Consider the following 10334-nt stretch of genomic DNA (forward strand, 5'->3'; position numbering starts at 1 on the left):
TTATTGGAAGTTGACAAAGAATATACAAACAATTATACAACACACCACCAATGTTGTCTATGAAGAAATACTAGAATTAACAAATAAAAGAAACCAAAAATAGTATCAAATTTATTTGAATATCCATTATAATTCTTTAAAAAATAATAAACATATTAAAGAACAAAATAACAATTGAATATTATTAGCATTAAAAGAAAATTCATGAATTTCATGTTTAATAGGAGATGAACAATAGATATTGTCATTCTCAATTTTCAAGGAATCCTCAAGAGAGGTGGGAAGCATAAACTAAGTATTTGCCTCAACAAACAATCACCTATATTTGCAAGTAAAAGGCATGCCATTATGTAGAATTTGAATACAAACAAGCAAGTCCTCTTGACATTTATACTTCAAAGATGTTCAAAAATTATTTTGTTTTGCAGAGCATACATTATCTTCTATTGATGTTTCTTCTTCTATCATGTTTGAAACACACACACACACCCTATGTACAATGACCTCACAGGTAGGGAGAGAGGTATCCCATCACACACACACAACTAGGAACAATCCCTAAAGACATAGATATAGAGATAGAGGTAGAGAAGGGAGACAAGTATAAGAGACAGGAAAATGGGGAAATGATACCAATTAGAGAGGGAAATTACAACTTGAGTTGCTTATAGCATTACAATGGGGATGTCAGGTGTGTGGAAGGGATGTAGTTGTTACATGGATAAGAGATGATTGGTGAGGTTTGAATCACTTGCCAACTGTAAAGTGATATGCACTTTCCACAAATGAGGGATTTCCCCTCTTGTAGCAGGGTTTTATTTCTGAACTCTTGCAAGTTTGAAGGTTGTACATCATGAAGGCCAGAGTTTTCTTCATGAAGAGAGATAGCTTGCCCATAAAATCTATGAGGGTTAGAGGTTAGCTTTTTTAGTGACAAGTTGATTGTATCTGCAGCACTAGAAGCTTGCCAACAATTTTTGGGTTGTCAATGGCTGCTAGCTTTGTTGGTAGAGTCATAGCCTATGTGCCTAAGGTCTTGTTTTCAATCCCCCGTTGGCGACTTGAAGATGGGTTTACATACTAGTCCAATCATAAGAATACGAGCGGTTGCATCCCTCCACACACACCTTTGTGTAACCGTGTCCTTCACCTTCACGAGAACCTTCACATCTCTGTGTTTGTGCATGATGCAGAGCAGCACCTCCTTCTCATTTTACATAGGTTATCATAGAGAGGATACTGTTCTTGCGTGCCTATGAAGGGTCCTATCATCTCACCTTACCTGGTTGCACTCAGCAACTGCGCTCCGTGCAAACTTCCTTGGCAATAATATGGTTGTAGAGGTCCATTACCATTGTGGCCCTTGCCTCACAAGGGACTTCTTCCTTTACTAGTATAAGAGGGTATACACGCCTCCTTGTAAAGAAGAAAAAAACTTTTGCAAGTTAAGCAGTGTGTCTTTCTAGATCTCTCTCAGTAATCATGGCAAGTGTAGCATTTCCAACATTTAAAGGAAAGAAGGGGGAGGATTTGGTAACAGACTTCCTAGATGACTTTGAAGTAGCATATGTAGTGAGCAACAAAGATACGGATAAATCCCGGGTTAGAATCTTTAAGCATCTCATGAAGCTAGAAGCTAGATCATGGTACAATGCACTTCCACAAGCAACCAAGGATGACTGTGAACCCTTAAAAACCGCTTTTAAGAGGCGCTTTGGGGGAGGTACCACTTCAGAAAAGTTGTGGGACAAGTTGAGAGACTTGAAGCAGGAGGGTCTTTTAGAATATGCCACCTATGAGTCCAAATTTGTGGATTTGTGGGAACGGTGGGTTGAGTCACTGGCTAGGGGGGAAGCTGCACCTGATTTCCTAAAAAAAGATCGGTTCACGCATGGCTTATGGCCACTTCTCAAGGAGAAGGTGAAAGGTAGATTCCCGGCTACGTACGAGTTAGCCGTTGAGATTGCTTGCCTTAAAGACAAGAAGCTGCGAATGAACGCCAAAGAAACCGAGTCAACAGAATCAGGAACATCACGTTGACCATCAACTACGAAAACCACCATTCCACCACCACCACCGGTTCTTGGGGTAAGAGATGACCAACAAGATATGTTGGCCCATATTATTGACCAACTGCAGAATTTGTCTGTCCACTTAATACAACAAGGGAGGAGTCAAGAAAGAGATCAAGACCCTGGAATAGCATGACGACAAAACAGGGAGCATCATTGCTACAACTGTGGAGAAGACGGTCACGGTATGTACTACTGTCCCAAACCACGACAAAACTATAATAGAGGAGGTAGGAGGAACCAATTGTCACCCCCTAGAGAAAGAACACCCCCACTCCGAGCACCACCCCCACCAACACAAATTCTACGTCCACCCCAGACACCACTACAAGCATCCATCCCACCTCTTCCACCAGCCCCACCACCTGATCGCCCTGTAAACATCATAAGGCTAGAAGAGAAAGGAAAAGCCATACTAGTGGATCCACCCAGAGCAAAGGAGAGGGACAAGGGTAAGGAGAAGGTAACCTTTTTAGAACCACTTGAAGCCATGACTGTGAAAAGAGTTAGGAGGGAGAAAGCTACACAATCAGATGATGAGAGAAGCATGAGAGGAGAAACTAGCAAGAGGCCATCCAGGCCACGACGGAAATTGGGCATCACCGACTTCCAGCTAGGGGAAAGTTCTAAGCCCTATGATCTAACATTGGATGTGGCAGAGCAAGGACCAAAGATTACATGGCCATAGCTGCTACATCTTGCACCAAAAGTAAGGCGACAATGGTCTAAAATGGTAAGTACAAGACGCTCCAAAACAAAGGTAGCCGGAGCAATTTCGGGATGCAACATGGATGACATCCTTCCAATTGTCGACGTAAACATAAAAGGAAAGAGGGTTGGAAACACCTACATTGATGGAGGTGCACAAATCTGTGTAATGAGCAAAGCTATGATGCTTCAATTAGGGCTCGAGGTTGACAGGCCTTCTCCATGCAAGGCAAAGATGGCAAACAACGCAAAAGTAAAGTGTGTGGGTGTGGTAAGTGCCGTGAAAATCAAATCTTTCAACACTGACATAGAGGTAGATGTTTTTGTAATGCCTACTAAGGGGGAGGGCTATCCTCTAATTTTGGGAAGGCCATGGTTGATGTCCATGAAGGCAAAACAGGAATGGGGTACTGGCCTTCTACGCATGACCGGTAAGAAAGGGGAGACAATCTACTACGACATGAGGATTGGCAAGCAGAAGCAAATGAATCTGGAAACATCGGCAGATGAAACCACTAGCGAATCTTCCAGTTCTGAGGAGGAGAGTACATCCACCGATGAAAGTGACAGTTCCATTGATGTGATGGGTATCATCATGAAGGATCCACAAAGGGTAAGCACAACTGGTGATCCATCACCAAAAGGGAAACCCAATGAAGAGGAGAGAAAATCACCTGGCCTAGGAGGAAGTAGGTTGAAGGGTATGTTATCTACGAAATTAACACTTGAGGAGAAAGATAGTTTTTTGCAAATGTTGATGGGATTTCCTAACCTGTTCATTGACAACTATGAAAGAATCACAGGCATTACAGTGGTGGAACATCATATTAACCTGAAGGAAGGGGTAAAACCAGTTGTGCAAAAGCTACGACGATTGGGGGTCATACAAGAAAAGGCACTCTTGGCCGAGGTAGGGAAACTGCTGGAGGCGGGATTCATCTATCCTGTAGAAAACTCAGAATGGGTGTCACCCGTAGTGGTGATGCCTAAAAAGATTGGTAAGTGGAGGGTCTGTGTTGACTACAAACCACTAAATGCAGCTACAAAGAGAGACCACTTTCCTCTCCCTTTCTTGGATGAAATTCTGAATGAAATAGCGGGTTTTGAATGCTATACCGTCTGTGATGGTTATTCTGGATACTTTCAAATACGCATAGCCTTGGAAGATCAGCTAAAAACCACTTTTATCACGCCATGGGGTTGTTTTGCATACAGGGTTATGCCATTTGGTCTCACAAATGCACCTGCCACATTCCAAAGATATGTCACATATGTTTTTCAACCGTTCTTTGGAACATCCATAAGAGTGTTCATTGATGATTTTTGTATATATAGCTCCCGTATTTCACATTTAGAAAAGGTAACTGAAGGTTTGGCCAGGTTGCAAAGCCTAGGCGGGCAATTAAATGTGGATAAATGTCACATTGGGGAGAGTAAAGTCATTCTACTAGGCCATGAAATTTCAGGAAGAGGTATCAACGCCGACCCAAGTAAGGTGTCCGCACTCATAGCCCTACCTTCACCAACGACCGCACGTGAACTGGTCTCTTTTCTACAGAAGGTAAGGTACTTAAGTAGATTCAAACATCTACTATCACAACTTGTTCTACCACTGCAACAACTCACTCAAAGATCAACTTTCACTTTGGGATGAGGAAAGTGAACATCACTACAACAAGGTAAAGGAGGTCTTAGCCACTCTGCCAACTATCTCACCACCTAAGTGGGATAAAAAATTCTATGTCACCTCAAGTGTTGGTGATGACTTATTGGGGGCTGTGCTACTCCAAAAGGATACGACGACATCTTTCATGAGGCCAATCTACTTCTCTAGTCGAATGATGACAGCAGGAGAGAAAGGTTTCACCCATGTGGAACACTTAGTCCTAGCTCTTAGATTTGCAACTACAAAGTTTAGGTCATATTTGTTGCCTAAGCAATTTGTGATTCTAACCACGGATGAAATATTTCCCTATGTTGTACAACACATGGATGTGTCTGCTAGAATTACTAAATGGCTAGTTTGTCTGCAAGAGTTTGACTACACGGTACAGGTAGAAAGCACGACAAGGGCAAGTTTGGGGGGACTCATGACCTACCAAGTCTTTGAAAGGAAGGAGAAGCAATCTAAGGAAGGAGAAGTCCGATTACCTCAAGTACCAGCGATGGTAGAAGGAGCATACTCTCTCTACTTTGATGGAGCCTACAAGCGAGCGTCCGACAAAGCAGCTGCAAGCATATTGGTCTTTGACGACAAAGGGACAAAGGTATTTTCGTTGGGCCAATTGTTAGATTCACATTCTAACAATGAAGCTGAGTATGCAGCACTAACCAAGGGTCTACAATGGTGCGTCTCGCAAGGTGTACAACGCCTTAATGTATTTGGGGATGCTCTACTTCTGGTAAGGCAAGTAAATGGAGCATGGACATGCAAGAATCCTAGTTTAAGGACTCACTTAAGTGGTGTAAAAACCTTGTTGGGTAAGTTTGAAGAAGTTCAAATACACCATATCCCAAGGGCTCAAAACCAAGAAGTAGATGCCCTAGCAAGTGAAAGACTACAGGAGGTGGTGGTTGGAGCAATAAAACTAAAGATCCCTCTATTTCAAGGCAGTGATGCCTTGCTTGACATCATGCATTTTTTGGAAATAGGGGAATGCCCATCAGATTTAACAAAGGGACAGAAGCAATGGCTGACGCGGAAGGCCACAAGGTATCGATTCATCAATGATGGTTTGTACTGTAAGGGTAAGGACCAAATACTCAGGAAGGTCTCTCTCTCTCACGAAATCACGGGAGTAATTGCTAGTTGTCACGACGGGGTTTGTGGTGGTCACTTTGCCCTAGACATAACAAGTAGGAAAATCTTGCAGGCAGGCTTCATATGGCCTAGCCTCAACCGTGATGTACACCATTGGTGCAAAACGTGTAAGTTGTGTCAAAAGGCCGGCACTAGGTCACTTATGCCTGAACCACAGACACCTATTCTCTCATATGGCCCATTTGAAAAATGGGGTATCGATGCCATTGGGCCATTACCTAGGGCCAACTCAGGAAAATTCTACATTATCATGGGGGTCGACTACATGACTATATGGGCAGAGGCTACAGCCACCACTAGAATCACAGCGGTAGAGGTAGCTAAATTTATCTACGAGCACATATGCTGTAGGTTTGGCACACCTTTAGAGATCATCTCTGATAGAGGGCCAGGTTTCAGAGCAGACTTGGTAGGAGAATTAATGCAAAAACTGGGCATTACAAGGAGGCACTCTTCACCATATTACCCTCAATGTAATGGCCTAGTTGAAAAGGTAAATGGAATGGTTTCTAAAATTATTACCAAGCAGGTAAACAATCATCCTAGAGACTGGGATAAGTATCTACTACCAGCTTTATGGGCCTACAGAACTTCATTTCGTACATCCTTGGGATTCACACCGTATCATCTAGTATTTGGTAAGGAAGCAATCTTGCCCATTGAAGTGCAACTACAAAGTCTCAGAGTAATGGAAAGCCAGCTTCAACAGCCCAACATGCATTTGAGAGATCACATCATCAACTTGGAAAGACTGCAGCTGGACAGAGAAGAAGCAATAAATTATTATGCAGCACAAGCAGAGCATAGACGGCTTAGCTTTAATGAGCATCTCCGGAAAAAAAAATTGAAGAAAGGAATGTTGGTGCTCTGCTATGACAATCGCTTCGACACGTGCAAGGATAAGAAACTCCTACTCCGATGGGAAGGTCCTTTGATCGTCAGGAAAAAGTATGCGAAGGGAAGCTACCAGCTTATGGAGGCTGATGGAAAACTTCATAAAACCAGGGTAAATGGTTGGCGACTTAAACCTTATTTTCTTCGATTTGACCAGGCTCCACCAATTGACATTCTAGATGAGGACACACCATCAGCCGCCACCTCCAACGATAATGATCAAACAGATGAGCTAGAGACATGAATGCCTCTAGCGAAAAGGGGAGGGCTAATGATGGGGGCTTTTCACAAGCCAAGCTCCCATACCCCTCTTCTCTCGTCCCCACCCCATGAAAACCCCCTCTTAGGGAGGGAGTGATAAAAAGCATTGGAAAAAGTAAGAAAAAAATAAAGTATGATTATGTAAATATATAAGAAAGGTAAAATAGGCCACCTCATGCCTGCGGGGTAGCCCATCCCCACCTTGCCTCCTTTTTCTTCATTGTTGCCCCGCCGGGTGTCCCTTTTCCTCTCCTCCACTCAAAAGGTCAATCCCCTCTCTCTTCCCCTTGTCCTTTCTCCTTTCTCTCTCCCCTCAAGATACCCCACCTCTCACCAATAATGCATTATAACTCACCAAAAATGCACCCTAACTCACATGCAACTTACCCTATCTTCCAAAATAGTATACCCCACCCCCCCGTTCTCTCTCCTATCATATCCCATGACCCAAATACCCCCCCCCTCTCTCTAAAGGGCGCCATGTCTCTTGTCTTGTAGCTAAATAACCTCCTCCACACTCACACACACTCAGTTTCACTGAAAAAGGTGCCCACAAATCCATCCCCACCCGGTGGTTACCTGATTTTTCTTGTGTTCACACACATCTGCACACAGATTCACCTCAAAACACACTCCCCTCTCTCCCCTCTTGTAATTAATTTATTCTCCATATCACCTCTCACTTTTTTTCATCAACCCATCTCTCTCTCTTAGTCTCTCTCTCATGAGACTGCTGTTCTGGCACATATACACACAGCCAGACAAGTGGGGCCCACAGTCACATGGCCTATGTAGATAATGATTTCTTCATTTCTAAATTCTAGAATTTCTCCCCCCTCCTCCCCTATATAAAGAGGGGTCACCATCACACTAAACACACACACCATCACCAAAGACTACACTATGCACTGTGTGTGCCTAGTGCACAAACACACACCCACACCATCACCATCACCGCAATCACCATGCTCGTCTTGAGCATGACCTCTACACCCTTGGGCTATGGAAGATGAAGGGAAACTAAATGAAGGATAATGGCCATAACCCTCGTGTGAGTCTTCGCCATCAACTCCCACCTATCCGCCATGTGCTCTACCACGCTCTCCCTTCTCATTCCCCTACCCTATGCTCCCCATTTCATCGCCTTATTCTCTAAATAAAGCTTGAGGTTTTGTGAGTATGTTTTCTTGCAATGTTTTGCCCATGTGAGGTGTACGGAATCGCCACCTAGCCTTGTGTTTGGAGTGAGCTTGTGTATGTGTGAAGGGTGTGCGGATTCGCCATCCTTTTGTGGTGCCTAAGTACTAAGCCGCTATACCCCCTCCCTCACCCTCTCTCTCTCTCACTTGATCTCATTCCCTTTCCTCTTCATTATTACTCCCAAGCATCCATCTCTCTTGGATGAAAACTTTGTTATGGTGGTGTGTTGTTTGCGTCCTAGCCGTTGAAGCTAGGTGGTGCCCCCTGTTTGCTTTACCATGACAGGCTCGAGGCGCGCCATTCGGTCCCCGGTGTTTTAGAGGCCGTCGGGGTTCGGGGTTCGCTTTGCTCCCGCCAACAGGTTGAAGCCAAAGCAATTGCCTCGATCATCAATTATCTTAAGCAAGAGGAGACTCTTACTTGGCACTATCGTATAGGCCACGTCTTGCAACAAGTTCATAAAGGTATGCAGTAGAAGGAGCTAGTGGTGGGTCTGCTAACCACAATGAACATCAAAGTTCCATACAGCTCATACTCCTGAGCTCATCCACTCAGATTTGTGTGGCCTAATGCAGACAGAATCACTCACTGGCAACAAATACTTCCTAATCTTCATCGATGACTATACAAGGTACACTTATGTGTATTTCATCGCAGATAAAAGTGCAGCTTTTATCAAATTTGAGGAATTCAAAGCTATGGTGGATACACAATTGGATAGAAAAATCAAGGCTTTGAGTAGAGATAATGGTCCGGAGTACAAAAGAAATGAGTTTCAACAATATTTTGTATTACATGGTATTCGACAAGAATTCACAATTCCGGATCACCCTCAAAAAAGTGGAGTTACCAAGCACAAGAATCGCACTCTGGTTGAAGCAGGCCACTCAATGCTAGCCCTTGCTTGACTTCCACTCACTAGCTGGGAAGAGGTTATAGCCACTGTAACTTACATCAGTCCTCTCAACAGAAAATCCACACAAAATGCCTTATTAACTATGGTATAACCACCCAGTGCCCACCCAACATATTACATCTCACAATCTTTGCTTCCCCGACATACCCTGTACTCCTTGGTTCTCATCTGAAATTCTCACCGAAGAGCTTGCACACTATTTTTTCTGGATATTGCAAGCCACATGGCATCAAGGCATACTGCCTTTATGAGTGGAAAACCAAAAAGTGCAAATTTTTTGAGGTCATTTATTTTTTGTGAATTTATTCTCCTTGGTCACCCTATACATAATCACTCTCCAGATGCATATATTTTCGCGCCTTCTTCATCACATGAACTTCTTCTACCGTGGATATCCGTTGCATCGCATACCCCATGACCACTCAAGTCAACACACATTCACTTAGTGGTGTGAACACCTACCCCAAACCTTTAATTCAAAATAATAAGCCAAGAGGCTTATGATCGAATGTTGCGAGAAATCACAGCATGGTGTAAACTGTCAGTACACACACCCATACACAATTTCCAATGGTGATTCCTACAGCTGAGGAATTAGTGCCACCAATTGGCACGCCATTACACAATCCTCAATAATCCAAAGTGCTACAAGATGACCACACAAACACACTCTTTTGTAGTCCCCCTGTCCCACCCAATGTAGTGGTTCATGAGCGCCATCTCCCACTCTTTCATGTGCCTCCCATTGTTGCACACTTTCTCATCCTCATAGCTCTTCACAAATTGACTCAAAAAACCAATTACTTCATCCCCCAAGTTAGGCAAAATTTGGACTCACAAAGGGGCCCTTTAAGGAGTTTGACTTTACCTCTCTCTACCAAAACGGGCGCATGGATAATTTTTTGCAAAAAAATTCCAGAGTTGGCGGAGGTTTGACAGTTAGAATTTCCTCTTCAAGCTCTATCTACTGATATATAGCACGCCATGAGATTCCTCATATTTTAGAAGATTCTTTTTTTGATTCACCTATGATGTGACAAATCTGTCGGAATCAAAGTGAATCAAAAAAATTTCTAAAATATGAGGAATCTCATGGCGTGCTATATATCAGTAGATAGAGCTTGAAGAGGACATTCTAACTCTCAAACCTCCGCCAACTTTGGAGTTTGTTTGCAAAAATTTATCCATGCACCCATTTCGATAGAGAGAGGTAAAGTCAAACTCCTTATAGGGCCCCTTTGTGAGTCCAAAGTTTTCCTAATGCTCACACTCCCTCATCTCCAAGCATGGACAATCCCATCAGCAGTTCCTCTCGCTCCTCAACCCTCAAAGCGTCCAACAATCCCTCCAAATCCATTCCTATGGATGACGAAGGAATTTTTCCACCCCTTTGCCCTTAAAAACATTCTCTTGAATAAATATATGAAGCTACGTCTTTCTCCTCCTTCTTGATCCAATAAGA

Source organism: Adiantum capillus-veneris, chromosome 4, assembly GCF_014529385.1.
Source record: "Adiantum capillus-veneris isolate H3 chromosome 4, ASM1452938v2, whole genome shotgun sequence".
Lineage (NCBI taxonomy): Eukaryota > Viridiplantae > Streptophyta > Polypodiopsida > Polypodiales > Pteridaceae > Adiantum > Adiantum capillus-veneris.